Source organism: Mizuhopecten yessoensis, unplaced genomic scaffold (genome assembly GCF_002113885.1).
Source record: "Mizuhopecten yessoensis strain PY_sf001 unplaced genomic scaffold, ASM211388v2 scaffold10979, whole genome shotgun sequence".
Taxonomy (NCBI): Eukaryota; Metazoa; Mollusca; class Bivalvia; order Pectinida; family Pectinidae; genus Mizuhopecten; species Mizuhopecten yessoensis.
The window spans coordinates 950,770-976,256 of NW_018408817.1; the positions used below are offsets into that span (position 1 = coordinate 950,770).

The 25,487-nt window shown below is 35.7% G+C and overlaps 1 protein-coding gene across 9 annotated transcripts in view; it reads left to right on the forward strand.

Annotated features, from left to right (window-relative positions):
* Window positions 1–6,333: 6,333 nt before the first annotated feature.
* Window positions 6,334–25,487, forward strand: part of LOC110464274 (nephrin-like) — a 376,492-nt gene continuing 357,338 nt past the window's right edge. For all 9 annotated transcript variants that reach the window (XM_021519388.1, XM_021519399.1, XM_021519401.1 and 6 more), the window contains exon 1: window positions 6,334–6,603. The gene's annotated coding sequence lies outside the window, so the exon portion shown is untranslated. The remainder of the gene's footprint in view (window positions 6,604–25,487) is intronic.

Here is a 25,487-nt window from a genome sequence, read left to right on the forward strand (position 1 = left end):
GTGTGCGCAAGCCTTATTTCTTGTCCTGGTTATAACTCATTAAATAAACCTTATTTTGTCAATGATTTGGGAACATTTTGAAGAGACTTAAAGCTGTTTTCAATGTTTATATTCGACCTTTTGATCGTTTGACATGTAATTGTTCCAAGCGAGTAACAAGAAAGTTGGTTTGAGCACAGAATCCAGGCTTGAGCATGATAACGGTTTCATTAATACGTATCGAGTTTCGATATCCAAACTAAAATAAAGGTGATGTTGCTGAGCCAAACACTTCATTGGGATTCTCCAGTGTTTAACCGCGGTGAGTCAGAGATCCTAAGGGAAGATAATTCTACATGTTTCTCAGCGTGGTGCTTTTTTAAAAGGAGGCGATGTCAAAATAAAGTCAGATGATGTAGCCTTAAGGACGTAGCTACGTCCACTACAAAGGACCGTCAGAACAAATTGCGCGAGAAATTCTACGACACATTCTAACGTAAGACCGACAGAATTAACACAAGTGATTTAATATAACGAAAATATTGCCATCACGTGTCTGTCACTGTCAGTATCACACGAGTGTTTGCGTGCTACGAAACGTAACACACTAATTAAACGACAATGTAATCACAGCTCTCTGTCGAGGGGCGAATGGTGGCGGGGAATATCGGGGCTCTCGTATAAAACATAATGTGTGCCCTTGCTGGCTGGATACGACTACTAATGCAGGGGGACGAGACGAGCATGCGTGGTGGGAGCAATGATCGGGGTTGGCAAGGAGTTTGTCGTCTAGGAATTAAGTTGTAGATCCGAAAAGATTTCTTATAATTGTATTGCTTTCTTCTATTGGCATTGAATGACAATGGTTCACAGGAGAGTGAAAGGAATATTTCCCAGACAAAGGAATTAATTTCTAGACGTCGAGAACTGCCGTCAACCTTGACAACATATTGTCTTATCAAATTTGCACGCTAAGCTTTTGAATAATTCCCAAAATGTCAAAATCGTTGCCATGAAAGGCAAATCTAGGTTAAAGTTGAATTATTAGTTATAATGGCGACAAAGGTCTACCATAGGTGTAATATCGAGTAACAACGCACAATGGCGACCACAAGTCAAGATATTTTACCATATTTTTGCTATTTGTTTATTTACCAGTGAACACAATGATTAAGTAACAAAACAGTAAAATATCACACGTAGTGCGTTTCTAAACTTTAATATGTCATTCTGTATCTTTGACATTAAAGGGTCGAATAGTTCCTCAGACATGTATTCTATAAATAGATTGGTTAAGAGGAAGGGAGGAAGGAAAAGTAACCAGAAAGAGGACAGAAAAAACTGAGAGGTGTACATGGGTGAAAGGGCAGTTGAACGCTCTCTCCCCGAGCACCAGTAGAATTGGTGTTTTTTTCTGTCTTATTCAGAGGGAACATTACATAAATCAAGGAAATAAATATAACATTCCATTGCATGTGTATCGTAAGAGGCGACTAACGTGCTTTTTCGAAATCCACGGGCTCACAATACATATATATCCTGCAGTAAGGGCTGCCAATACATATATATCCTGCAGTAAGGGCTCACAAAGAGAAACAGAAAGAGACAGACAGACAGACAGAGGGAGTGAGGGATGGATATACAGAGAGAGAAAGACACACACAGTAGAGTCAGATCGGAACCGGAAGTCTAGAGAAAGAAGGTAGCCATACCTCTTTACACCCTTCCCATAAATCTCACCTTTACTCATACTTCTACTACGCTTCATAACACAACAGCTGTCTTTGTTGTAAAATGCTTTGGCACTATGAGAACACCCCCCACCCCCTCTCTCTCTCTCTGTCTGTCTGCCAATCCCTTCTTCCCCGGGACATTAATTCGGCTAACGTGGCTATACCCCGTATGGCAGTGCGGCAGGTTTTGTGAGTTTTGGCGGCAATATCCTTTAGAATTAAACTATCACTTAACGATTTGAAAGAACACTAATTTGCTCTCATTAATTTTGCACTTTAATACTCGATAATTTTGTCGCTGGCTCAGGACTAATTCAACAATCTCGTGGTTGTATTGCATCTATAAAAGGTTATCATATTTTATCATCGCCAATTCTGATTATGAGCTCATTATTTCGCGAAATTATTCAGAAAACTGTGATAAAAATATACAATAGGCTGGTCCGCCCTCCGACGTTATGATAACAAAAAGTAATAGCCTGATTAGGACAATACGTTTCCAATCGATGTGTTTGATAAACGGTCTAGCAAGCTTGACCTTTATTGGCCGGGTCACAGGACAATGTAGCGGTCTTAGATTAAAGCCGAAATATCAAATGTCATTAAAATAAGTTGTTTTGTTTTTGAAAATGCGTTTTAGTTTGGTGAATTTGTGTTTACACGTAAAGCGTGTATGCAAAAAAAGGAGCATTCATTCTGAATTAAGTTTAAATTCTCTCATTATCTCATTACCATGTCATGATAAAATAAAGACTTAATTACATTCGCCTTACAGTGTCACGTGTATTCATTATATACTTGTCCGTTACATGGGTTGTTTCGGATGTGCGATACAACTTGTTGTACATGGGACATATCCCGGATGTGCCCATATCCGCCAGCACGCGCCATAGCCGTTTTAATTTCGGTTTGACACTTTTCAGAATCAAATCCTACCTCAGTTGAACTTGATTTGTGACAATTTCATAAATTTTGATTGTATACTAAATTATCTATAATGTGTGGTATATAACCACCCTGTATCAACCCTCGATCCTTATCAGTCCTCAGGCATACGGTCCCTCGGGCTGATATGAAGGTTTAATACGAAGCAGAATATGGAAATTGTCATACTATCACCTCTAAGAAAGAGTTTGAAATAAAGAAACTTGAAAAATCGTAAAATATATATGGTGTTCAACGGTAAATCATTAAATACCCTACATTAACAAAAAAATGGTAAATGTGTGAGGAACCTGATTCAGACTCATCTGATATCTGTACGTTAGAGTGGTTTTACGCCTACCTCACCAACGAGTTGTTCTGTTATCCAGCAGACCAATGAGCGTGCGCTGGAGATGATATCGGTTAAAATAATCTGCCTGTTATGGGTCAGTGTTTCCAAAGGCTCTTTTTACCCAACCATATAACGTTAACATTACAGCACAGACACTGTAATATAAAACCAAGACCATATCATAATCCATTCCATGCAAAACTCACAGCGACATATACCGCCGAGTTTGTTTGTTTGTTTGTTTCTTTTTCAATTTCGGGGACTTGACGCATCCTACTGCATTTTTTATCATAAAGCAATGGAAGGGAGGGTGGAGTGGCTGCAGAATCGGAGACTTTCTTCGTTGTACCAGTTTGAACACCTACCTTTTCTTTTCTCCCAAAAATCATGTCGTCCAGGCACCGTCTTTATATTATCGTATCTATTGTGAGGAAGTCAGAAAAAATACCAGTTACCCGATAATGTTAACGTTGCAAAGGACTTCAGGAATTTTGTCCAAAAAGGGAACCCCAGACAGGCGGTCCTAGACAGCCGAGGGGACTGTGTTACAAGACACTGGTCAGGCCAGCTGTGGAGAACGTTAACGCCATCTGGGACATGGACGCCTTATTCTTGGCCGCAGATACTACTATTATACTATACCTAACGCCCAGGATGCACTATACCTTGAGGGAAGTAGAGCCTAATGAGAGGGGATGTTCCCCATTGTAAACGTAATGGTGGACGTGGCTGCCATATTTCTCATCCCACAGCCGTCATGTTACGTGGCCAGTATCAGAGAGGCTTCAATCCTTACCCAGAGCAAACACTGTGTATCTGCCTGGAGATGTTCTGAAAAGCATGTGCAACTGTACCTTCAATTTGATATATCTATGGAGAATAAAATCAATATGGAATGTTGTTTGCTCGTTTTCTTTATTTCTTGTCTCCATTTGGGAGGTAACCTCGGATATATGTATGCAACATATATCACCTTTAATTCGCTTCTAACCTCTGTAAGAAAAACATTAGCATAACAAAATGGCATTTTACAGTTATCAAACCCTATTTTGAGTAACAGCAGCTGCATTCAACAAATATATGACGCCGTACGAGTTGTTTCCCTTGAACCGATGACCGGAGTCCTTGTAAGCCAACTAGTACTAAACGACTCTGTTATACACCCGATTTTATTTGAACACCGTTTTCTGGTAAGTCTGTGCTGAGACAACTGTTTTGTACAAGTATTACTTTTTTTTAAAATTAGGAACGATACTGCTAGAAGTGTTATAGTGTTCTGGCAAAGAAAGAATTATAATGTAGTAGGCAATCGTAAAAAAGAATAAAAGTATAAAAAGAACTATGTGTAGTAGGACGAGAAATAGTGATAAAGATAGCGCCGTCGCTGGGCCTCGAACCCGCGACCCTTGGCTCTCCAGCCCAATGCTCTACCGCTGAGCTAAAGGGAAATTCCCTACAGATTACGCTTGTAAGGCAACCTAATTAATCCACATATTTTACACTATTCCCCACTTTTTTCAAACACCAACCGAGGTTCCTTGGCTTCCCGCCAAGGGTTCTCCTACGTTGAACGGGGAGGGTCAACGGCATCAATTTGTAGTAGGACGAGGAATAGTGATAAAGATAGTGCCGTCGCTGGGCCTCGAACCCGCGACCCTCGGCTCTCCAGCCCGATGCTCTACCGCTGAGCTAAAGGGGCATTCTCTACAGCTGATGCTTGTAAGGCAATCCACATCTTTTACATATATATATGGCTCTGTTCACGCATCTCTGTGTGTTTCCCTTGTTATTATGAACTACAATTGCATTGCTTTACCAGTTTTACTAATGAAGACTTGACTACGGAATATAGCTTCACTGATGGTTTCAGTAATTTCCTTGAAATAAGGAATTCAAGTGGATTCAAATGTTGATTGTACGTACAATCAAGACCTTACCAAGACATTTATCTTTCTCCAAAAATAACATGCAATGCCGCCAGAACTTAATATCGTTTGCGAACCACAATCAAGATCCCCGGCCCCCAATCTAAGACAGCTGAAATACACCCAGGGGCCAGGAAGACATATGTTCAAGATGACATCTTTCAATAATGGAAAACGTCTAAGGTCAATCAAATCACAGTAGTCTAACGTTAGTAACTTTTCAGTAGCATATACCCTTATTACATCTCTTCTGTACTGTACAGATTATCTTATTTTTTTTTAGATATGCTTCAATTTTGTACCATTGAAAAATTGGTGTTCTTTTCATAGCGTAGTTTTCCTGTCGAGGTTGGGAAAAGTTGGCATAGATGTGAGATTAATTAACTGTTTCGTGATCTCTATCTCTGTTGGTGTAAGACACTGGAAATGTTTACAATTGAATTGAAAATTTACATTGTGTTTTCACAACAAAATTGCGAAAATGAAAGTGCCACAAAGATAACACTATGAAGGGTATATGTTTGATTAGTTTGTTGGATTTTGTGTCCAAGCCTTCGCAATGACACCACCAAACCGATTACAACATCAACCGATAACGTGGACGACAATAATTTATGACAAAGACAACATCCATTGATGACGGAGATAACAATAATTTGTGATGAACACAACATCCATTATTAATGAAGACAACAATAAATTATGACTTAAATCAACGGCCTATTGCGGACAATTTCTACTGCGATCAGAGTATCTACAGTAGACCTTTTTGGTTCTGGAGCTTTTAAAATATAAATTTTCAGTTTAAATGTTGATCATAGCTCCATAAAAAAAAATCAGTATTCCAAAGGTCAAGCGGACCACGCATTTTTTTGACTCTTGATCAGCCTATTGATTCGGTTTTGAAAGAATATTTCAGTTTGATCACTAGTGTCCGGTTCCAGTCTTTTTTGATTTTATAATCACCCGGCACGATCACTTTCCCGGGAAATATTCGTTACCTAATACTCAAAAGTACGACAGTTTCCAAGACCTGAAAGAAACATTTTTCATCGATTCGGTGCGTTTTATTAACTTTAAATTAGTCCCAAATTGTCCTTCATGAGTTTATACTAAATCGATTGACAAATTAATCGACCACGGCTAACTATTCATTTTCTCAAGACGATGGAAAGCGATTAAAGATTATCTCCCTTTAATCCTCTGTCAAATAACCATTACTGAAAAAAAGTCATTTTCTATCAATACAATGATGCGTTATCACTCCATTAAGATAATTCATCTTCCTATGTGAACAACAATCAGTTTATAGCCAGGAAGTTCCACATCGCTGAATACTTAGCGTGTGTAAAGTGAAAGTCGCCATGTGATGAGCTATTTTAGGCACTCGTCGTACTCGTGCGACTGGGGTAGACTTATTTTATCACGCAAACCGGGTGACTTCCACAGAAGTACTTGAACCGCTCACCTTTTATCAAATAATCAACTGTCAAAATTACTCATGCGTGGCAGTCTTACCTGGTCCTTTCCGAGTATCAAGAATATACCCAGTGCATAGTAATTGTACCGGTAGAGCTATAGAGCTAACATTACTTATAACAGGTGATCATACAAAATGTCATAAGGCTACGTGCGATACGGATGCATGACCGTTACAAGATACACGCAGTGGGCATGCAGTAATTGACAGGTGAGTTGTACATGTGAATGTAACTTGCTTTTTCCTTGTTGCAAATCAATAATGCAGTATATTTGATATATGTGCATGGTGTATCAAAGCCATACGATGGATGTCGGTTTCGTTTTGCTAAACGAATGTAGCATTGGAGCAATGTCCTTAGCTGTTCCATTACATTCGTAATGGGTGACATTATTTGTGTTTACTTTTGTCCCAAACAGTTTTAATACTTAACGGATCACAGGGCCCCCATCTCTAGGTCACTTATCACATGCATTAATATCCAGCAGCTGAATCTACCTATTTCACTAGGCACTAAAAGGAAATTCTTTACAGAATCCTAAATGATACCAGAATGTGACTGTAGTAACCCTAATTGTGACAATTAAAACAAAAATGTGTCTAGAGCAGATATATAAGCACAGAATGATGATGATGATGATGAGATGATGATGCATCACCACCACCATTGAATTACAGACGTTAAACGAGATCATGCTAGTGTATCAAATATGGCATGAAAATAGAAGATGACAAACTTTGTCTAATTTTGATCCATTGTAATTTATTTACATTAGCTTTACCTACTTATGCATGTAAATATACATGACATCTTTCAAAAACCCTTTCTACCTTACCTTGATCTATTAAGGGATTTATATATAATTACTATTCATTTCTGATCTTAGTATTTGATAAAAAAAAGTATAACCTGTCAAAATATGGTAAAGCAGTCTTATATCTCAGCTTAGGTTTAGAATAAAAGTATCATATTTTGTGTACCAAAGTTTCAAGTTAATTCCTTTATAATGTTTATTAAGTGTTAAAATTTACACAAAATATGAATCCAGCTTGACACGGAAATGATGTGTAACTAAAAGAAGCCATTATTTTTATCTCCAAATTAATGCTTCTGTGGGCACAAGAAACCTATTTATCATAGAAGAAAGTATAGGATATCGTAGGATTTTCATGTCTTTTTCACTAGGTGATCTAGGCTTTAGGGGTCACCTGGGGGTCTAGCAGGGTATAAAACTGACATAAAGGCGGATGAACAAACAGTTAATATTTACAATATTTCAGATAATCATGATGTGATAATGTATCTGTACTCCCACTTCAGCCTCCTGTAAACAAAACCAGGAAATTGATTTTGTTCTCTCTGGTAGCATTGCCGTACACGGCTAAACCAGCTTTGTTTAGAAGTTTAGAATTGATATCTTTTGTGAATATGACTTGTGTTCTGTTCTATTCAATACATTATCTGAAGTGAGTTTTCAATATTTGTTATGATATAATTTTTGAAATACTAGAGGGTAGAGGTTAATTTAAGTAAGAGATTTTAATGAGTGACTTTAACTTACCTTAAGTGAATCAAGTTATAGTTGCTCAATCTTAATAAAGAGAAAATATTTTATCATTTGCTAACTGTTGCCAACATGTTTCAAAACTGATCATTGTTGTTTACAACTGTACTATAACATTATACCATGGGCCTAATGTTTGTATGTTGTAGATATTTTATAGGAATGGGCCTATGTTTGTAGGATTGGAGCCGTACGTTTGTAGATATTTTATAGGAATAGGCCTATGTTTGTATGTTTGCAGATATTTTATAGGAATAGGTCTATGTTTGTAGATATTTTGTAGTAATGGTTAAGTGTAAGTAAGCTAGGTTTAGGAAACAGAATACTGTATATATCTTTATTTAGCCATATAATAGCAAAGACAGAAAAGTAAACTTGTTAAAGGTATCAGCCACTTTGACTACTGTGATTTCTTGTGAGTCCATGTGTGGTCCTCTGTTGTAGACCTATTGTGTAGGAGTATTGGGTCACAAATAAGCTTGATTATGTACCGTGTTCAGTTGCTTACAGGTAGGGCAGATACTTGACCCCTGAATTGAAGAGTCAGTCAAAACCCACAGTGATATAACTGCACTGTTAATAAGGGAGATAATCACATCAGGTGTTAAGATAACACTGGACACATTCATTGGATTCCCGCCATGATTATGTAACAGGAGAGGATGAAGAACTTTTAATTTCTACAGCTTTGTGAGGCTTTGGTAACCATACATGGCCATGCCATTTAAACAATGAAGTGACTGTGGAGAAGAAGAGATTCCGTCCATCACCTCCCTGTAAATCGTGCCCTAAACCCAGTGTATTAGCTCACACCCTAATACGTATACACCCCTAAAACTACTCCAAATGTCCATCAAAAATCACCCTTAAAATAAACTCTTAAAATCGTCTTCATCTTTGCCCCTAGCTAGAGCTTCCAAGGAATAGAATTCACTACCACAAAACACCCTTACCCCCCTACATCCTTAAAAATAACTTGCTAACAATGCTTGTTGGTGTTCAAAAGAAAATGCTGTTAAAATTTGAATTCAGTGCATGAGGCAAAACATTCCCTGGTATATTCAGACTGTCTTGGCTTAACCAAATTCTGAATGTTTTTGAAATCTAAGAAAAGATGTGTTATTATAATAAACAATGTGTATATAATACAAATATCAATGTATCAATATTAGCAATTCGGCAAGGGCAGTCTCTGAAAAATCTTCAGAACAATGTGATATGATTCAGTATAAATCCAGTACAGAAAAAATATTGTTGTGTGTAAATATTGCCAACACTGTAGGTGTGAAGAATTCAATGCACATTGATCATTATAATGTCGGCATTGTGTAGAAATGGTTAGTCTATTGTCAAAAAAGCAAACATTCAATATATATCAACATCGTAACATAAATTCAACTTGTCGATCTTGTGTAGATTCATTAAAATAAACTGTTTTTTATCGATCTTACAATGTTTGTGATGTTAAACAGATTCACAATTTTAAATGGCAATAGAAAAGGTGTTCCTTTGAAAGGGGCGAGTACTGTACCTACTGATTTGTATAGCGATACATTGTTGAGTTTATTTAGTCTATCAGGAGACAAATATTTACCCTGAGACTGAGCATTGTCCTGTTTCTATCCTTACAGCCGTCAAACATTGCTGTAAGATTATGTTTACTCCTGGGGACAAATTGGCTCCCTGTGTACACTACTGGTGTAATAATATAGTAGGTGGGAGTTAAAGGTCTATGTTTATATTATAGACCCGTTTATCAATAAGTGTGTCCATCAGGTATTGATCACGGCTCTGTGATTGGTATTTAGGGATTTAAATAGCGAGGTTTTCATTTTCAATATTCAGAGTGAGAATGTCTGGATTGATTAAAAAGGAAAAGGAAATAAGGAAAAATACAGCCTATGTTATTTATAAGTATTTTGTTAAGAAAGAATTGAATTACAATTAAAAACGATGTCATAGTCCGTTACATTTCTAAAGCTGACCCTGGGGTCCACTTTTATGATATTAATATTGTATATTCTTTGGTAGCATGAATACTTTGCCTTTTCACAGGAAATTAATTTTCTGAAAGTGTAGATTAGTTTTTTTTTTATCTGAGGTTGTTATTAAGGAACCAAGCTAAGGAGTTTTGATTGAGATAGATGAAACTGTTTTCGGTAAGGTCTGTCAGGACTCAAGAGTTTAGGACTGTCAGTTCAGATTGTATTTTTTTTTATGAGAAAGTCTCTTTCTTTTTATTATCAAAGCATTTTTTTATGAGATTTGAAATCAAAATTTCAATACAATTATAAGCACAATTTTCTTTTGTAAATTGAAAAATTCTAGAAAACATGTTGAGTAGAAAATGTTATAAGGTATATATGAAGCTTTTATTCAAAGATCAATTTTACTGTGCCTCGTAGAACAGGGACTGAATGCAATTCTTCGTCTTCATCGACTTCTTTTCCCATTCTGTCAAGAAATATAACATATATTGTATTTCAAGTCAGTAAATCTGAACTCTGAACAGTGAATGAGATTGGGGACAGCGGTTGTTCGTTGGAAATAATATGTTGTATAAAGAAACATGTATGAAATTTTCGCCTTGTTTTACAAGCTGCTTCCCCAAGCAAAAAAATGACTATCGTATATTTTCCTAAAATTAAGTGACAGTTAGAAAATCTTCACAATTTTAAACTTATGAGAGGTTTTGACTGACAAGAATAAGTATGTTTTTCATAAAAATGCATCATTCTCAATGTAACTAGGTAAAGTAGTGATCATGATGATTGTCTTTTCAAAAGTTATGGGGTCCATAAGTCAAGTTATTTGTTTGGGTACACAAAGTCTAACAGCCATGGAATGTGAGGGGAAAATACTGCCTTAATTATTACTGGTAAGCTAGATTTTCTTATGTATAACCCTTGCATGCTCTCGCTAGTGCCTGCCTGCCTGCTGCATTTGGTGGCAGCGGTGGGATACTGGGCTACCTTAACTTGTACAGCCAGCTCCTGGTGGTAAGGGAAGGTGCAGTGGCACACCGGGAGGACCCACAGACGAGACTTCTCAGAGGGGGGAATAGCTAGTATAACAGCCATGGAAATGCTGCCTTATTACTGGCAAGCTGGCTTTTCCAGCTATGAGGTGTAATTGTTGGATGCATCTCGTGATCACTAGATCAGCAACATAGATTGTGGAAGGGTGCCCACTTATGATAGCAATATTAGACAAAACTATAAAGAATTGAATTGCAATTTTTGTGTATCTTGATAAACATGACCGCTGTATACATAGTTGGTTAAACTAATCATTGTCCCGGTTGACTTTAACATCGCACACTACAGGAATACACAGAGTTCACCTTCATTAATATTAATACATTTAATAGCTAGAAATGTGTTTGTTTGAATTTTAAACTTAAATTGTAAACCTTCATAAAACCTGTACTTGTAAATGTTCCGAGCCAGTTACAAGCATTGTAATTGACTTTTTAGAGTACATTTCAATTCTCTTGATAAATTATTCAAACACAAGTCTTGTTCTGATTGTCTTATTGTTGTAAGTTGAAACAAGACTGTTTAGTACTGGGTAATGCATGTGCATGCATGTGATTGTTCAATCATGCATTCAAATAAACGATTGTTTTATCAGATCCTGAGATGTACATTTTGTGTGATATGATCATGAGACAATTTCTGAAAATATTAGTTTGGTTGTAGAAAATTATTCCAATACATTTGTTTTTCTGTGTACAAAGCACTTTTGAGTTGAATCCCTAAATTATGTGGAATCCCTAAATTATGTGAAACCTGAGAAAAAAAAGTTCAAGTTCATGCTTGTCAAACATTTCTCTGTAGTTTATCGGTCCACCATTATAAATAAACAATTTTTCAAGGGTGACCTCAGTCTTAGAATTTCAAATTTTACTCCTTTTAGACACTAGATCTATGCAATATTGATTTCTTATCGACCAGACTTTGAATGTAAAAAAATCTCTTATTTATATAATAGTTTCAAACAGAAAATTGGGAAAATGTGTGTAATATAAAAATAAAAAATGATTTTACAGCTCACTTTTTCTGTCTCTATTATACTTGTCATTTACCTGATAATCATACGTGTCATAGAAAATAACTTCATAGATCATTTCAGGCGGGTATCTGCCCATACAAAGTCAGGCAAGTGAATCTAACAAATTTTCAAACACTGTGTTGTACCCCTTGTCCCCCTACCAAGGCCCTGCCTTTGACCCGCTCCTAACTGAATCCACTCTGAACAAGGGCTAGGTATATGCCCCTGAATTTGGTCTATAAGTAAATGATTCCCAATACTTTTCATGGTGATTGTTTGTGGGTTAAGTTTGAACATTGAACTAATGGATATACTATATATAGCTTATGGACTTGTACCGATCTGTCAAAGAAGAAAATTTTAATTGTTTTTGGGAAAATATGTAGTGTTAAAGTTCCTTTAAAACATCAGGATTCATGTTTAAAATTAATTTGTTGCATCTTTGAGAAAGAAATTCTGTAGACTAAGACACCGTTATTGTATTACAGTGTATTCTGTTTCAGAAACAATTTGGTAAGTAAATAATTGATATCGCAGATGAGTCATGCTGTTTTGTCTTTTGAGTATAACAATCAAATTGAGACTACTTAATGCTGGGCACCTAGCTGTTACTAGATGTTTGTAAGGCAATCAAGGTCTGTAGTATATTGCCTCAAAAAGCGAAAAAACATGAAATATTGAAGTCATACCTGTCTTTACAACCTGTCTGTCACAGGTCCTACAGCACTACAGGGAATTGGATGCCAAGTCAACTAATTGAAAAACATGTTGGAATTTTCTGCAGTTTTAATATTTTTGCAAGCGCTGGCTTGTAGTCAGTTCATGAAGTAAGGTAAAAGTGTTGGTTAGAGTAGAGGGGTAACATCTAAATTGTAGCTAGTTCTGGAGATGAAGCATTGGTGGGGGTATACATTCATGATATTATAGTTTTTTGAGGCATAGGGTTGTTGTAAATTTTGACTTGTAGCTAGTTCTGGAGATGAAGCATCTGTGGGGGTATACATTCATGATATTATAGTTTGTTGAGGTATAGGGTTGTTGTACATTTTGACTTGTAGCTGGTTCTAGAGATCTAATGCATGTTAATGTTGGTTGGAGTAAGGCTTAAAATGTATAGTGGAATTGATGATATAAGTTATTGGGGTTGATTGGGTAGCGGGAAACGTTCATAAGTTTGATTGTAGCTAGTTTGTGATATAAGGTATTAGGGTTGGTTGGGTAGCGGGACACGTTCATAAGTTTGATTGTAGCTAGATTGTGATATAAGGTATTAGGGTTGGTTGGGTAGCGGGACACTTTCATAAGTTTGATTGTAGCTAGATTGTGAATTAAGGTATAAGGGTTTGTTGGGTAGCGGGACACGTTCATAAGTTTGATTGTAGCTAGTTTGTTATATAAGGTATCTGGGTTGGTTTGGGTAATGACAGGTTGTTCAGTCTTACTTTTACTTCCTACTTGACAGCAGAGCTAGAAATGTTCAGAAAAAACAGTAGCTTAATCTTTAAAACGAGGATGAAAAACTCTACACCGGATGTTCAAATAAGTTATGAATTGTCTTGAAAAGAGCAAGTCACAAGATCGAGTTATAAGCTTTAAAGTTTATAAAAAAATTGAAAGGGGGAGAGTATGTTTAGATATCAGATAACGATCAAGCAACATTGTAGGTAAATTTAAAAATTAAACAACCATTTAATAGCCTCAAGCTGTGGTGAATTTGTGTACTGAGGCAGCAATGAGGTCTTGACAGGCACAAAACACTCTGATTTTGTCAAAACATTGTCCTGTTTTTAAGATTCATGATATATCTGTAAATTATAGGTGATGCTGTGCTGCAGGTAGGATGATTACTGTATGCAACGAGGCCGAACTTCTGTTAATGTAGCGTGGCACATTAAAGCATTCCCTAAGCTGTGACCAAGGTCTTTGCTTGTTATTATATACCCTTTACCCCTCAAGTCACATTTACACTCTTCCAAAACAATGAATTGGACAGTCTAATGGTAAAATTCAGGGGTGAATGAGTTAAGCTTGTTACTGAAGAGGAAATATTCAGCAAATTAGTTTTACTTTGTTGTATGTATTGTGTACATGTTTTTTATAAAGTCACTTTCAAGGTTTTGTCAAGAATCAGAGTGATTCAAGTCAGGAATTTAGCAAATGTGCTTCTACATGTATATTAGGGTGTTTATAGTATAAATATGTACATGTATGATTTGCAGTCTTGTTAAACAGTGACAATGCAAAAATTCAAAATGTGGGCAAAACGCTCCTTTTACAATATTTTGAAGCAATGAACCATAGTCGGTGGAATGTTTGTCCTTTAAGATATTATAATTGAAAGCATTTTATTGATTGACTTTATGAACAGTCATAGAAAATAGTTATATGGAGTGTATCCCATTCCTTTTGTCGTACAGGAGAGAGTGAACAGGGACTAAGCCAGATTCGTAGAAGTGGATTTCTGCTGTGATATTATAAAGACATAGGGTTCTGGGTCAGTAGGTATAATCCAATCATTAATGATGGAGCCTCGGTCTATTGAATATCCAGACAACAGACCAATTCAGACAGCAATGATGAAATTTTACGATAGTAATTACCGAACGATTGTTGGCATTAAGTGTTGCCTGCGCTCACCTACCGTTTCACTGCCCATGAATGGAGTGGTCTCAGTTATAACTTAATTTCTCTGAAAAGTACTGATTTTATTACGAGTCAATGCAAATTTTTGATGGTATGTTTAGCAGAAATTTCAATCATGTCAACTTTATAAACCTACAATGAAAATTTGTCATAAAGCTTTTGAGTGAAATCTTGACTGCCATGGTCGTCCGACCTCATGACCCCCACGGAGCCAGCCGCCACAATGACATTTTACCATGGTGACACTAGTATTCGCCTGTCATCGTAAAACAAATCATGGCAGATTCCAATCTCTTTGATACATCTGAGTAAAAAAGTATTTTCTCATCATAAAAATCTTATTAGAGATGGAAATCTGATATATTGAGAATTTTGTTATAATTTTGTCATAAATTTAATTTCTTGCAGATCCAAATCTTTTAGATATATTAATTTTATACCATACATGAATATTTTCAAGATTTATTTGGAAATTCAGAAATATGTGTCCAAACTTTGGTCAAAAATGGGAAATGGGTTGATTTTCAGATTACAGTAAATATGAACTGTGTCTAAGAAAAATGATTACATTTAATGTGAAGGTACTTCAGCAAAAAGTACATGGCCTTTTGAGGTTAACAGAAAAGATTTTGCAAGAAGGGTTATAGTGAAGTTATATACTTTAAAGGAAATGACAACTTACGTCTTACACGTGCAGTGTTAGCACGATGAGTGCTACAATCACTTCTCCAAATGTTATCTATGAAATTCTGTCAGAATTTACAATATTCTGGACAGCTGCCAATTCCATGTTCGTATAACTGACAGGGTTGTCTTAAGTTTTTGCCAGATTTGAAATTTAAAAAAAACACCTGAGAAAAAACATAACCTGCCACAGCATTTTATACCTTGTTATTTTTCTGTCCCAATTTGTGGTTGTTGAAATTTGGCTACAATGGTTTTTAAAAAGTAACCAGTCTACAACAGAATATGCTGCATTATCTTATAAATAATGTACATATTGCTGCTAAAAGTAAATCTTGTAAAATGAAATATAGAAAGGGCCTGCATGAAAACTGATTGATGCAGTAGCTAAATGTCATTTCTCCAACAACCACATAAGTTTTCTCAATCCCGACTCACTGGATAAAGCCTGTTACGTGTTGGTAACCCTCTAGTGAGTAACACCCTGGATATTATTTCATTAGTCAACCTTCTAACTATGACGTCAATTGTGACGTCGTAGTTCATGGCAAATGGTTCCTTGATTGGAAACAAGAGAGAAACATTGGTTTAATTTCTAAATGAGATATCTGAATATAGAATTGGGTATCTCGGGAGTTGATTTTCAAATTGTAAAGACACTTTTTAAACCTTGTGTCTTCATACAATTTGAAAATTACCTTATTCTAGTTAGATAAACATGATATAATCAACCATCACTCTTTGAGGAACACCTATACAGGTATCACATATGGAACAGTGAAAGGAGACTTTTATTAAGGCATCCAGCTTTCAATTATCTGGAAATCACTAAAATTTACGTTTTAAAATCTTGATATTAAGATACATTGAAAGGTATGTCATTCTTCCATCTCAAAACAAAAAAGTATACAGTACATTTCACTTAATATCATGTCACTTAATGTCACTTTTCTGTTATTATCATGTTTTCTTAATGCACTGTTTTTCCTGCTGTAAAATCTATGTAATTCAATTCTTATATTATCACTTGTTTTGGTGTCGATTTTGCTTAATATCACTTTATTTTGGCAACTGTCACAACAAATCAATGAAATAAACAAATAAAAGACGATTATTTCACTGTTAATAAAGAAAAGCTGTTTCAGTTACAAATATTTTTACTAAACAATCTTTTTTGTAAAACCATAACACTTGGACATTTAATTATGGTCACTTCAAGGTTGTGACATCAGAAATGGTCAGAAAAACATGTTTTCTTTTTATGTCATGCTCTGGTTAATAAACTTTTTTTATTTTAATGATGATATTTCTGAAATGTAAGCCATGTCTTGTGGAACCATTATAAAAAAAAAGGTGATCACCCCCCCCCCCCCCCCTCGCACAGTGAAATATTGCATACGCTAAACAAGAGGTGGTTTTTTCTTTAAATTGTGTTTCTACCTCACTGACTAACCTGCTATGCATGTACTGTACTTATATATAGTGTTTTTCGAGACCCATTCACCCCTAAATCCACATTTAAACTTTATCAAATCAAAGACCAGTTTAATAATGTAGGGGTGAATGAGTTTAAGAGTGAACTACAGACACATGGCTATCTGTTACATTGGTATGGGGTAGCAGAGAAAGGATACAGATGTATTATTTGGAAAAACTAGAAATCTTCTTATGTAGGTTGGGTAAATATTATCATGTCAAAAAGGGGGTGCATTATACGCAAGAACAAGTCATTGGGTTATCGTTCTCAAGTTTCTGGTCCGCCATATTGGATGTAACAATATGTCATTATAGAATTATATTTACACATGAAGTATTTCAAGCAATGACGAATTCCCCTTCAACGTTATAAGTTTGTAATTTCTATGAAAGTTATTTCCCCTGAGAACTTTTAATTTCCACTATTTAATCTTATAAAGCCTTATCTTTACCAATGCAAGCATTCTTATTTACTGTTAGAATGTTTCATCATTCTATTAAGCAAGTACAAACTACAATTATTGAAAGATATATTATAGGTTGTGTAATATGGAACTCTCTTGGGAAGGAAATATATCTTGAAGTAAGGCAACATACAGCCTTAAGTCAATTTGATTAGGAAGGGAAATCACCATGCATGGTCCATATGTATAAATTGAAAGATAAAATATGTATCTGGCTTATTGATGTGGTTGGAAACTTGAACTTAGAAACGACACATGATGTGTTTCATCATTCTGAATCAGTGTATGTGTGCTATCTTGATAAGGAAAATGCATGTGAATCCATTTGGCCCCAGCCCTTTTTAGGTGAAGAATTTCTCCTTTCAGCTTCAATCCCTAAATTATAGATGTGCATGTCAGATTGTCGGTGTGTTGACATATACTATGCTATATAGTGGAAACCATGCAGAGACTTTTGTATTGGTCTGTTGGTTGAGTTTCAGTGTCGGTAGAAAAAAAAAGACGAAATCTCCGATCTTTATCTTTGAAACTGTCTAACAATTGTTTCGGCTCCAAACAGGTGAATTCATTACTTTATAATGTCTTGTTTAATTGACGTAATTGATTGGGTGGTTTTAGAAGTGGTTAAATCGGAATTATAATCTATGTTTTACAATGAAAAAAGGAGATTTAACATCAGGATAAAAGTTTTAAACATTTTTTACCTTTTAAAACATGGACTTTTATTCCATTGATTTTCAAACTTTACTTTTGTCAGAATTGAACATCTATACAACATGTAAACTTTGGTACAGGAATTGAAAACTTGGTCATGTTAAGTTTATCACATTGTCTGAAGAATGTGTAACAGTCATTTGAAGATGATTTGAAATTAAAACCTTTTTTTTTTCAATAGAATATTAGAGGCAAATTATTTTTTTACAGTCTTAAAGTCAGCATGTGGCATGTAGCCCTAAATTTCCAAGTCACAGTAAGGTAGCATACAGCCTTAACTCTATAGGTCACAGTAATGAATAAATTATGGTAGCCTTCAGCATCCATGTAAGATAGCATATATGCTTAAGTCTGCATGTCACAGTAAGTTAGCATATATATATTCTTAAGTCTCTATATTGTAGTTGTAGTTAGCATACGCTGCCTGAACTCTTCAGATGGGAGTAATGTAACATATATAGTGTCCATGTAAGGTAGCATACAGCCTTAAGTCTCTATATTACAGTAAGGTAGCATACGGCCTTAAGTCTCTATGTCACAATAAGGTAGCATACAGCCTTAAGTCTCTATATTGTAGATGTAGTTAGCATACAGCCTTAGCTCTTCAGATGGGAGTAATGTAACAAAGCCTTCAGTGTCCATGTAAGTCTTAAGTGTTCATATCAAAGTAAGGTAGCATACAGCCTTAAGTCTTTTGGTCACAGTAAGGTAGCATATATAGCCTTAAGTCTTTAGGTCACATTTAAGGAGCATACAGCCTTAAGTCCAAGAAACTTGTCAAATTGACAAGACTGTACAGGCTTTGTGATCTAACTAGATTATGGATTGTGTCATATTTAACAATGTAAACTTGTAAATCACTGCGTGGAAAAAGTACCGGTACTTTTAGAAATGTACAAAGGCTAAATATAAAAAGTGAGATGAACCTTATTACTTGACATTTGTTAATTGGATTTTAGCATGACAAGCACCTTTTCCAGTACAAAAACGATTTCGGTTTCCTTGGCAGGAACATCTTGAGGTTGACTTGAATATTATAAAGTGGTTGTTATTATACCCTTTCTTTTGTTGTTGAATAATTTTGTGTTTGCCATCTACATGTACATGTATGTAGATAATGCATAGTTTTAAACCTTCATGGTCATATGTTAGCGGATCTTATTTGCCTCTTGATATCACCTCAGAAAGTAGATGTGTGAAGATACCGTGTAGTGTAACTGTGCCAGAATTCCTTTCACTTTCCCTGTCATTACTTTCAGTCAAAATGTAAAAAATTCAAACAAAAAGTGGACACATTTTCTCCAGAGAAAACTGGTATGTATATATATACAATCCTTGTGTCCTCAAGCTCCCCGTCAGGGTACGATTATCTCTACCCATACTTATAGGTGATGGCTGTATACGTTTAATTGATCATACCACTAAATTCTGAAAGTTTAGTAACTCCCTTAGGTATACAAATGTATAAGGTAGCCCCTAACATGGTGACAGCTCAGCAGGTGCCCTTTTCTGTGGTGTCGATCCTTGGAGCTTCCCTTTATATACATTATGTATAGGACTAAAATCATGTCACTAAGACAGACCTCTAGATCTCGTCCTTATAGTTTAAATTATTAATGACCCAGCAGAAATCATTTCATTATTAAATTCCCACATAATTCTGTTTCTATTTTAAATATACCAGCTATGCCCAGTCCATGTCTTCCAGAGTTTAGAGACCCTGGGTTATAATCACGATCTAGTCATGCATTTTTTCCTGAGACTCTTGTTACCTTTGGTGTCTTACTTAAAATACATGTACCTATGGAAGGTGGCATAGCTAGGCCTAGGGTCTTTTGTGTCTTTGGAGTGGAATTAAGACTCTCCCGAAGAAGGGAGGGATGTAGCATGTCTGGGCTAGGTCAAGTGCTGGCGACCAGGTAGGTTTAGAGTGCCTGTTAAGAGTTAGGAGGTCCTGGGTTCAAATCCCAGTCTGACCATATTTCTCCTCTTCTGTTACAGTTATTGAACCCTTTCACCCCTATGTTACTTTAGTAAACTCTTCCATGCTTTGATCTGGATGATTCTACAGACAGTGGTGAAAGGGCTAATTCAAGTTTTCTTTAATTAGTCGGTTTCAGAAATATTCACAGGATACTGCTCTGACTATAGATCAATATATTATCATTTGTTTTCAGCCAAAAACCTTTTTCAAATATGTTTGGAGAAAAAAAATGTGTGTTAGAAATCTCTGAGAAAAGTTTGGGTGACCGGTTCAGGTAATCGGTGGAACTGACACGTTTTCACTGGAGATGAGTTTGTGGTGTGAAAGTGTCACAAACCTGACTAGATATTTACAATACGGAGCAGAGGCTAATGATAGGACATCTTCAAGGTGATCAAGGTCAGATATTCAACTGATGGTATTTCAGAACTAAATACTTAAATGAGGTGTTTTTCTGCTGTGATAAGACAGTCTCATTAAGTTGATAATGTGGGAATGGAAATTTGATACCAGTTGTATTAGATATGTGATTAGAAACGGCATAAATGATTGGTTCATGGCCAAATGATTGTAGGGTTTGGAGTGGCCGGAGTGATTGAACAAAGTAAAACTGACAGATGATGTGTGAAGTGTCCTGGAAATGACCACTCACAGTGATGACCAACTGATGACCACAAAATGACCATTTCATGGCTCAGTAATGTGGATTAAATTGAGGGGTAGTTTGTTTGTTTAGGTAATAATGAGGATGGAGATAGCCCTGGTCAATCTGACCATTGGTCATCTCTTGAGTTGTAAATTGAACTGACCACTCCTATTGAACGACAGAATGACCATTACATTAAGTATTACATAGGGGAATGGGTATCAGATTGAGGGGTAGGGGCTAGTCAGTTTTATAATGGAGGACTGACCATTATGTCAGACCCTGCAGGTGACCACTGAGAGGACTGACCATTATGTCAGACCTGACTGACCACTGAGGTTTGGCCATTACATTCATGTATGTCAGGCCTACCATATTAATATTGTACAGAACTGGAAACCAGTTATCTTAATGCCTTACTGTTGTTGCAAACAGGTAAATAAAAACAGAAAACAATTTTGTGGTTCAACTGCTTAACTCATTCACCCCTGAAATATCATAATAAACTATTCCAACCATTGAATTAGAAGAGTTCAAATGTTTCTTCAGGGGTGAATGAGTAAATGTATGTTTTTTACTTAGAACATTACATGGAATTACACAATTTTCTTGTTCTTATGGGAATAAAATTACTGAATAAAATACAGAGGTTATACTGACTTAGTGTATTTTGATATACTTCAAAATTTCATTTTGATAGATTATATGGTGTCCATGCAGTATCTCTGCATGGATACAGATTAGGTTTACTTTATAAATTAATATTGTGCTGGTTGTACCTGAGCTCTGTTGTGTACAATCAATGCAGACTTTAACTATTGTAATGTTGTACCTGAAGGCAGTCATAATGACAATAAGTAGTATAACATGGAAAAGACGTGTGATAAAAATATCAGCTTCATTTAAGGTAGTATCCAACTACTTCTCTACTGCACAGGATAGGGACAAATAGCATAAGGTGTAAAAATTGGAACTCTTCTTAATTAGAGATAACATACACAGTGCTGAGACAGCAGCTACCTACCTGGTACCTTAAGTCTCATACAAAGTGCCACATTGTTGTGTTATATATTTATTATTTGGGCATGGGCACTATTATTTAAAAAAATTAAACTTTATTTATTTTGCAACAATTATGAAAGAAGTTGTTTCAACTTATATTAATCACTCTTATTGGCCTGGATGTTAGTGCGGGAGTCTTATTGTGGGAAGAACCAACGTGATCGGGCAGGTGACCCCACACCTTTTCCCGTCCGACTGGGGAATCAAACTCTGGCCGCCTTGGTGAAAGGCAAGTGCGCTATCCACTGCACCACCCGACCACTGGTCTTTGTTCATTGATATTATGATTGTATATGGAAACCATAACACTTTCTATCTTTACAGTAGTGAAATATTCGTGAAAATCTATGAAAACTATTAATTTATTATATTGATTATTTTAATTATGATTCATTTTAATAATTCTTTAAACAAATTTGGAATGCCCCTGTTATTATGTTACAAAATTTCCCAATCAAAAAAATATGGGCATCTTTGATAACATGTAAAGACATCATTGGGAGTTCATAAGGGACGAATGGCCAAGATGACCAAACTGACTGACCACTGGTCTTCAAGTCGTCCATTGTGACACCTGTCCTTACTTCACGGTCAAATTTTATGTGACAAGGTGCTGGAGCTTGACCGTCTGTATTGACTTTTAATTTGCATGCTTGTCCCGGGTACGTGAAGCCTCATTGTGGGTACGTGAGCCGCCACTGACAGTTTAATTATCCATAATTACCGGGTCATCAACTCTAACAACGTGGACGGCTGATGACACTATATTTAGTTATCTATAATAACCGGGTCATCAAATCAAATGTGACCTGAGGTGAGCTAAATTACCAGCTCTAAGGACAGGCCTAATGACAAAAATCATGTGCAAAGTGTTTGATTACAGGTGTAAATTTTACAGGTATTTGAGGTCAGTATCTAGGTATGGAGAATATGGTTAGTTTGAGGATGAAATGATTAAAACTAGAATGCATGGTATAAGTTATGAAGATGTTTTTTTTAAAACAATCTTTTGTACCACGATATTAACAGATTATTCGTGTGCTGGCGATACCTGTTTAGTTCCAAGTTAACTTATTTTGACATTAACATAGATTCAGGTTTGACCTGAGACTAACAAATCTTCTACAACAGAGTCCTGGGAAGGCATGGCATGTCCAGCGTGAGGTGTTGATCTCTATCTCCTGGGTCCTTTGTCCCACTCTAACGCCACTGTGAACCGGCTTTATAACTCAAATTTGTTTCGCACCTTTTTCTAACAGACATCGTTTCATTTTTCAGGTATCAGATGGAACAGTGTTTGGTTATAAATAGATTGAAGGCGAGTGATAAGAAAGGAGAGAAATAAAACGGAGATTACCGGTAATCATATTCCCACTAAATCTTATAGAAAAAAATCATATTTCAGTTCTTCAGAGATATATTGTGATGATAAGTGAAATGCCTGAGGTGTATTCACGGGAATAATATTTATTTACGAAATGTAAAAATGAAACCTGATTTATAGTTTTTATATAGTCTTCAATAATAGCGGGAATAAAATGCCTGAACTTTTGTACCAAGAAGAGAATAGGTTGAGATATTTCAATTCAGATAGAATTTAATTGTGAAGAAGTAAGATAATTGAGATGTTATTATTGAAGGTAAAAAAGGCTCTCGAAATGAGAAGATGATGATATCTTTATTATTCAACTATAATGGACTTTATATATATATAATAGAGGTTAACAACAGCAAAGAACAGAGTTAAATGTCCTTTAACTCATCCACCCCTGAAGACACATTTAAACTTTTCCAATTCAACTTTTCCAATTCAAAGATTGGAATAGCTCATTAGGAAATTTCAGGGGTGAATGAGCTTATTTGTGTGTCTAAATATGTGTGAACCTGTTAAAACATTTTGCTTAATGTTTGTAGTTATTTATACCAGTTTTATAATGATATAAATACATATATATAAAATTGCTGTGTAGTGGGAAGTGTTTGCCACAGGTTGATTTCCCATTTTCTGCGGTAAGAAATGTGTGCAAATTTATCAAAATGACAAAAATTGTTACACGATATACTTGTACCCAGTATTTCAACAGTGAAGGTCAAAGTTAACTTGGTAAATATAGAATGTACTGGTGAATGGTGAAGGTCAAAGTTAACTTGGTAAATATAGAATGTACTGGTGAATGGTGAAGGTCAAAGTTAACTTGGTAAATATAGAATGTACTGGTGAATGGTGAAGGTCAAAGTTAACTTGGTAAATATAGAATGTACTGGTGAATGGTGAAGGTCAAAGTTAACTTGGTAAATATAGAATGTACTGGTGAATGGTGAAGGTCAAAGTTAACTTGGTAAATATAGAATGTACTGGTGAATGGTGAAGGTCAAAGTTAACTTGGTAAATATAGAATGTACTGGTGAATGGTGAAGGTCAAAGTTAACTTGGTAAATATAGAATGTACTGGTGAATGGTGAAGGTCAAAGTTAACTTGGTAAATATAGAATGTACTGGTGAATGGTGAAGGTCAAAGTTAACTTGGTAAATATAGAATGTACTGGTGAATGGTGAAGGTCAAAGTTAACTTGGTAAATATAGAATGTACTGGTGAATGGTGAAGGTCAAAGTTAACTTGGTAAATATAGAATGTACTGGTGAATGGTGAAGGTCATAAATTGTGTCAGCAACAATTTGTTGATAATAAATTATTCATAGGGATATTTTTTTTTTTTTTTAATGAAAAGTGTTCTAGAAAGAGCACATACAGTATTCCATCTTACATCATAAAGGCAACTTCAAACAAGCACGACTACCATGAGACTTACTTTAAAAAAAATGTAGCTATGTGTAGGTAACCTGGGTGGTTTTGGGCAGTTTGGACAGACAAACATATTGTTTGTGAACAGTTTTGGATACTTTGTATGTTGAAAGGCTAAAAAGTTAATGGGGGTGGGCTTATTAGTGAACATAAGCTTATCACAGGTGTTACAAACTTTTCACTGATACCTTTTTTTTTTTTAAATGTTTAAAATGCATTTGTGGTTTTATAAACGGATATATATCCTGGGTCTTATAATGAGATTTTCTTAAAAAAGATTAGAAGGATCCCCTAAATCTTCCTTTAGATTTATATTCTTGTTTTATAGAAATTAGAAAGACTTGGTTAACGATACCAACTAAGGATATTCAGGTGTAGAATCCACCCACAAAGTCACTGGGAGGTATAAATAGTTACCACAGTCAGTGGCCGAGTGTTAACACGTTGAGTGCTGGTTCATGGCTAAATTACAATGTTATGGTACTGATCATGATTTAACATGTTAATGAACAGTCTAACAGGACAAGGTCGTGTGATGGGTATCCGTTACTGTGCAGGTGCTTTGCATGTCTTTATTATCAACTTACAAGATAAAAGAAAACCAGGCTATTCAAAGTACCTCATAACTTGTTGTGGAAAATCAAATGGAACCTTCAGTTAATTGAATGTAGGAGAAGATTTTCTTACGAGGTTTGCACAGATGTTGTATCTCTATAGGATATTTATTGTTGAAGTAAGGTTATACTACCTTACTGTAATGGCTCTGTGTAAGGTTAATGGCAGAGTAATCGACAACAGATTGTTAAACTAGATCTGGGGATTTTTAGATTAAAAGAAAAATCTCCAGATGAATCGCATTTATTCCAAAAAAAAAGCGAAAATTTGCTAAAACTGAAAGAAATGTCTAACTGCAGGTGTTGAGAAAAGATATAGCTGAAATTAACGGATTTGTGAATCTATTGTGTGGAGAGAATTTGTCATGTTTGACCATTCATACTG